Below are 7421 nucleotides of genomic sequence, written 5' to 3'. Positions count from 1 at the left end.
AACTAGCGATTGTTGTCAAAACTGCAGAGTTTCGCCTCTTGTATATTCTATACTTTGAGTTAAGTGCGCCCCCTGCTGTGCAAAAGCCGTCAGCTCTCCTCAGACGTCCAACCATTTGCAGGCAGGAAGCACAGCACAGCAGCAGTTTTCAGTTGTGCCAAAGTGCTCTCCTGTCAATTTTAACCAATTAAAAATTTAAAGAAAAAGGCACAACCATAATAGAATAAAAACAATGAGAGACTCATTGTCTACGGAGCCCGGGAGAGCTCGCTTTAAGTGATATTTTTTCTGGTCGTGATAATTTGTGAGCACGTTTTCCTTTAATGGAGCCCTCGAATTAATAAAACGTGAGTATGTTTTCCTTTAATTGAGCCCTCAAATTAATACAACGTGACCCCGTTGTAGGCCTAAATTGAGCTCTCGAAATATGTATTTCGTGCTCACATTTAGTAATTCCCAAAATGTTCTCACCGCTCGCTGTGCTGTGGTGGCAACTTTGTGTTACCTTGACATGGACTAGGCCTACAGCTGTCTGCAACATATTGGTAATGTGATGATAACCGTAGGCAGCTAATTAAAGCCTTTAGGTGGTCAGGATGGTTTATAGCGGACTTTTACTCTTGGAACTCAGGGGCACCTGTGGTGTCAACCGCCAGCTATGGAGACCCATAATGGGGAAATTCTACAAGGCTACATAGGCTACTCGGGCTCTGTTGTAATGACCGGTTTCCACTACCTCCTGGATTGTTGACTAAAGCCTACGTTAACTGTGAGGTCTAGAAGGCAATTGAAGCACATCACAGCGACAAGCTCCCAAACAATTACAACACGTAGACCTACTGTTGGTACAAATAGGCTACTGCGTATTAGTGGTAGCCTAATACCCACCCAATACAATAAGGTTCCCTCTAGCGCCCGATGGGCCTCACCATATAACCCACCCGCACACCAATATATGATGCACACAACGAGGTAAGCTTTGATACGGACTATGAAACGGGAGACATAAACAGTGGCGTTCACGATGCTCAGCTTCTCAGGCCATGTAGCCCAGCTCACACCGTTCGCGATAAACACAACAGCTCTGCATACACTTGGACCTCAACAAACACTCAAAACTTCGGCAAACATTCAGCTGGACGATGATGGCAAGGGGCCTGTGCAAACACACGCAATCATCTACTCTCCCACCTACAGCCTACCTAACGGGGCTATATCCAGGTGCACTGCAATCAATGAGATTCCCTCTACGTCACTACAAGCGACACACCTCCCTACGTCATTCCCGGGGATACCCCTTGACACCACACTACGTTTTTGTGCACACAATTTAATTTCTTCGAGCCCACGTTTTAATTATTCGTGTGTGCGTTTTAGTAGATCGAGATCTCGAATATACTATAACGTGCTCATGTTTACATGTGTCAAGACAATATTGAGTGCACGTTTTACAAATTGTGGCCACGTTTAAGTAGATCGTGCACACAATGTTCTATAACCATGTTCACAAATTGTGCTCTCGTTTTAATAAATCGTTCCCTCGTTTTAGTAAATCGTGCGCTCGTTTTATTAAATAGTGCACTCGTTTAATAGATTGTGCCCTCGTTTTACTATGCTTAAAATGAGAGCTCAATTTAGTAAAATGAGCTCACACTATAGTAAAACGAGAGCACAATATAGTAAATTGTGCACACGATTTAGTAAACCGAGCGCACAATTTTGTAAAACGAGTGCACAATTTAGTTAAACGAGAGCACAATTTAGTAAAACGAGCGCACAATGTAGTAAAACGAGCGCACAATGTAGTAAAACGAGCGCACATTCTCTCAACATGCAAAACATTTTGCGATGACACCTCTAGGGCTCCGTAATTGAACTCCGTAGTTCAATTCAACTGAATGTTTCTGTTAGGGACTTCATATGTGAAAAGCATCAGTCTGTGTCCAGTTCACCTACACACACATATATCACATACATACCAAATGCAGCCAGTTAGCACTATCACATACCAAATGCAGCCAGTTAGCACTATATATCATATATACTACATACAGCCAGTTATAACCACCACATATTAGAGTGTGACTACCCGACCCGAGCCCGTGTGTGTGTGTGTGTGTGCACACATTTCGCACATATGCACATAAGCACAGTCTTGGGTGACGTTAAAAAAAGTTGTTAGCCTATCAGGAGATTTTAAGATTATTTGCGTTGCATACTGTGGTAAAGACATAGGCTACCGGTAGGCTATAAGGTCGTCTTGTTCAACTGGATGAGGATTTCCTCGAGTTGCCCCAATTACGGTGATGCTACATATGGATCAGTAACAGAGGCACTGTAGTTTCAACGACTGTTGCAGTTCATTTTTAAGACTTTTCGTCAATGGTAAGACAAGAATTCTATTTCAATAGGCTATGCTTGCTTGGGCCTCTTGTGTTAATGTGCGCTGTGTGTGACCTGCGTGCGTGCACGCTCATCTGATTCTGTAGACAATTTGTTGTGTGTTCCGTTTAATGGGCTAAAAAGACAGGCTATCCACAAACGTGAACGTTTAATCACTAGCATGGGAATAACTGAGGCATCATCTGCGTCGGGCTCGGGTTGGGTTCAGACATAAAAATGAAAATGCCTGTCGGGTTCGGGTCGGGTTCGGACAGAAATTTGCGGCCCGATCCACTCTCTACCACATATATCACATACATATCACATGCAACCAGTTAGCACCTACACATGTGTAACGGAGTAAAAAGAGTTGCTAGTTAAATTATATTAAAATTGATGCAATTACGCCATCTAGAGGCAGGTTGATTTAGTGTGACAGTGGGATTCGCGTTGCATTTACCCAGACTGGAGATTACGAGATACTGGGTAAGTCACGCAATTTGGGAGGTCTGGGATAAACAATGTTTTCTTGTAATTCTAAGTACATATGTCTCGTATTTTGTCATGTAATGTACTTATAATGATTTCAGTTAACTATTTTGAGTTCAGTTGATGATTTATGTGTCTTGTAAAGTCATGTTTAAGAGACTTGCAATGAAGCATATTTTCATGTGAACTAGCGTGCTAATTGTCACTTGCTTTACATGTTATTTAGATTGTTGTCCCGAGATCTATTTGCTGAACCCACAATTCCACACTGTCATACTTTGTTCCAGGTAACTATTCTTATGTTGTGTAAATGGTTTCATCGTCATGTTATTCTCATTGTGCAAGCTGCCTTATACATTAGCTTTATATGGATAAGCAGCTTGCACTAGCTTAGCTATATTGTAGACCAGCGTGGTAGTTTGGAGATTAGCCACATGTGCTCGAGTGCTGCGTTTGCAATGATAAACATGTTCCTTATTTTGTTATTTCAATATAATGTAAAATGGATCAAGTAGTTTCACTATTGTAATGTTGAAATGTACTGTATGTATGTTGTGTAATTCAAGGCTTATATCAGATATTCTAAAACTTAGCTACTATACGATCACACACAGTTTTATTTTGTTTCATAGATATATCATTTACATTTGCAACTAGCACAAATATATTCAGGTATTTGTAGGCTATAGCATTTACCCAGACTGGAGATTACGAGATACTGGATTGTTGTCCCGAGATCTATTTGCTGAACCCACAATTCCACACTGTCATACTTTGTTCCAGCAATAAAGAAACCTGATCCAAGTGGTTGTCCGTGGTGATGTGTAGAAGCAACAGTAGAATGGAGTGACCCGTCACATTGGTGCCGTGACTCATCGATTTGAAGTTGGATCTTCACCTCGACCCGGGACCATTCTACTGGACGGCTTCGTCACACTGTCAGGTGGACGGCGTATCGCTTCACACATTAGTGTAGGCCTCAGTTGTTTTTATTTACTTTTCTTTGCTAGCCCTTTTCTGACTATATTTCATGCAGTTGTTACTGGTTGACTGATACTGTGTTACTGATTGTTTGATATTGCATGATACTCCAATATGAGCTACAGGCGAGGGTATATCAGTACGCCTTTTGGTGAAAGCATTGGTAGAGGGAGGGGGATTCCAATAGTTTTGGATTTTGATAGTCCTGTTCAGGGAGGTGACGTTCATGTGGTGGGGGATAGTCAGATTGCCGCAGCGGCCCCTATAGCTAGTGGGGTCGGGTTTTCTTCCCAGAATCACCACACTGAGCATGCACCAAACACACAGGTTGTTGATACGTCCACCCCAATCACTACTCCCCTGTTACCTGACATAGTGAGTCAAATGAGTGACATAATTAGGAATGTTGGTCAGCAGCTGGCGGATAGCGTTATTGCGCGCCTCAGCCCAACACAAGCAGTGCCCACGCCTAGCACAGCACACATGCTCAGCACACCCACTAACACATCCACACAGAGTCTGGACCTGTCTCAAGTTCAACTGGTGCCTCACAGGAAGGTGAAGGAGCCTCCAACCTTCAGAGGGGATAGCACAGACACAATGAATGTTCGTGAGTGGGAAGACTTAATGAGGAGTTACGTAAAGAAAACAAATATCAAAGCAGAGCAACAAGCAGAAGAAATACTCACGCATCTCAGAGGCAAAGCAAAAGATGTTGTAAAGTTTGGGATTCGGAACAGTGGCATTAAAGTAATTGAGAACCCTGAAGCCATCTATGGTCTTCTACGTAAACATTTTGCTGCCGTCCCCTGTTCACCCCTCCCCCTAGCAGACTTTTACACTACACTGCCAAAGAGCGATGAGGGTGCATATGACTACTGGCTGAGGCTCCATCAGGCTGCAGATGTTGCCACTGTCCGGCTTAAAGATCAAGGTAAAACACTAGACTGCCCCGCTCTTGAAGTGACGCGTATGTTTATCAAGAATTGTCCATCTAGAGAGCTTGCCATGACGTTCAGGTCAAAGACAATAGATAAGTGGTCTGTTGAAGAGGTCCAAGATGTGCTAGATGAATATCACAATGAGATTCGCTCTAAGGGTACTGTATCTGTGAATAGGAAACTCAATGAGAATGTGCACGTGAACAAGGTTGAACTGCAGTGCGCTGGTGCGTCTTTACCTGACAGACAGGACCTTCATGCAGCCAAGTCGACTGAGTCCCCTGCTCTTAACCGTGTCATCACGATGTTAGAAAAAATTCTACTTCAGAGAGCTACTCCTGCTCAGGCCATGTCAAACAGGGCGTCTACGCCTAGACTTCCCAGGATTGAGGGTCTGAATAGCATGCCATGTGCTGTATGTAGTGATGCTAAACACTCTGCCTTGACTCACTGTCGTGACAAGAAACTCTGCTTTCTGTGCCATTCACCTGACCACTCCAGACGCAGCTGCCCGGCACAAGAGAAATCCGCTCAGTCGGGAAACTGATGGGTCTGCATCAAGAGGAGGACAGTGCAGACCCTGTTTGTGAGCCTCCCACTGACGACACAGAGGATTTTGAGTCACTATACAAGTCATTCAGTTCCAAAGTACCCTCAAACAAAACCGTTGTATTTCAAGGCCTACATAAAATACAGAAGTCTGATAGTTTGTTCTATACCACTATCTCGGCGGCAAACATTACTCTGAAAGCAATGATAGATAGTGGTTCCATGGCATGCACACTGAGCGAAGCAGCAGAAGCACGCCTCTTGCAGCATAACTCAGGCCTGAGAAAATATTCTGCTGATGGGGTCATCATTGTCGGTTGTGGCGGTCATCAAGTCACACCTAAGGCTATATATGATGTGGATGTGGTGGTGTATGATTGCAAGATGGTCATTCCAATGCTTGTGGTGCCTGGCCAGACTGATGAAGTGATATTGGGTAGCAATGCTATTAAGAAGATTCTTCATTTCATGAGAAAGACTGACAGCTATTGGCGGTTGATGTCCGAACCCAGTGGTGGCAGTGATGAGGATTGTCATCACTTCTTCTCTGTTCTTTCAAATATGGAGAAGTGGAGAGGTGAGACAGTGCCTGTCAAGGTTGGTACGCTGAAGTTGCAGCAGTGTGTGACTCTACAACCAGAGAGTGAGCATCTTGTGTGGGGCAAACTGCCTGCATCTGCGCCTATATCAGCAGGCAGCACAGTGGTTGTAGAACCAACTCAATCAAGATGCAGGCCAAGGAAAGTTTTGGTCGGCAGGATTGTTGCACCGATGTGGGGCGACAGATGGCTGCCAGTAAAGATCATAAACCCCACCACTGAGCCGGTAGTGTTAAAGAGAAACACAAAATTAGCAGATGTGTCTCCCTGCATCGCTGCCGAAGACTTATCTCAGCCTGACAGCATTCAAGCTTTCTCCCAGACTGTGACTGGTGCTTCTACGACAAGGTCCAGAGGAGATATCAAGAGAGCATTGGATGAGCTTGGTCTACATGACCTGGATCTGGATGCCTGTGAAGTCTCTGACCTGTGGACAGACAGGCTTTTGCAGATCATTGAGAGATATGAGACGATCTTTTCGCGACACAAGTTGGACTGTGGAGAGGCATCTGACTTTGTGCACAAGATACATTTGGTGGATGAAAAGCCGTTCCGCCTGCCTTACCGCAGAGTGCCACCAAACCACTATGAAAAACTAAGAACAGCTCTCAATGATATGGAAGAAAGAAGCATTATTCGTAAATCCAGCAGTGAGTATGCATCGCCACTTGTTCTTGTATGGAAGAAAAATGGAGATCTGCGCATCTGTACGGACTTCAGATGGCTTAATGCAAGAACGGCTAAGGACGCACACCCACTGCCTCATCAGGCCGATGCTCTCGCTGCACTTGGTGGAAATGTCTACTTTTCCACCATGGACCTGACCTCTGGGTTCTATAATGTACCTTTACATGAAGACCATAAGAAGTACACTGCTTTCTCTTCCCCCTTTGGTCTGCATGAGTACAACAGGATGCCTCAAGGTCTGTCTAACAGCCCAGCTACATTCATGCGAATGATGCTTTCCATTTTTGGAGATGAGAACTTCACCAGTCTCCTATGTTACCTAGATGACCTCATGGTATTTGCTCCGACTGAACAGCTAGCTCTTGAGCGTCTGGAGATGGTTTTCTCTCGCTTGAAGAACAACAACCTCAAGTTGGCTCCGAAAAAGTGCTACTTTCTGCGGAGAACAGTTAGGTTTCTTGGCCATGTCATCACTGAGTCGGGAGTGCAGACAGACCCTGGAAAGGTTGAAGCCATTGGCCAAGTACAGATGTCTGATCTGATGGACAGTGACGGTGTCTCTCCTTCACAGAAGAAAATTCGGTCCTTCCTAGGCATGGTGCTATACTATCAACATTTCATTTCAGGGTGTTCAGCTAAGGCCAGACCCCTTTTCAAGCTTCTTTCAGAACAAAACAATGGGGGAAAAGCTCAGAGAGGAAGGAAGCCAAAGAAAAAGTCTTGCAGTTCTGTGAAGCTCAAGCCAGAAGACTGGACCCCCGAGTGTCAGGATTCCTTTGACACTTTGAAGCAC

At 44.4% G+C, this 7421-nt stretch overlaps 1 long non-coding RNA gene across 1 annotated transcript; it reads left to right on the top strand.

Annotated features, from left to right (window-relative positions):
• Window positions 1-2736: 2736 nt before the first annotated feature.
• Window positions 2737-3675, top strand: LOC121692653. The gene is made up of 2 exons (XR_006025302.1): window positions 2737-2868; window positions 3098-3675. It is a non-coding gene; the product is annotated as an uncharacterized LOC121692653 (long non-coding RNA).
• The last annotated feature ends 3746 nt before the right edge of the window (window positions 3676-7421 follow it).

Source organism: Alosa sapidissima, chromosome 19 (assembly GCF_018492685.1).
Source record: "Alosa sapidissima isolate fAloSap1 chromosome 19, fAloSap1.pri, whole genome shotgun sequence".
NCBI lineage: Eukaryota > Metazoa > Chordata > Actinopteri > Clupeiformes > Clupeidae > Alosa > Alosa sapidissima.
This window is presented reverse-complemented; position numbering and strand designations above follow the sequence as displayed.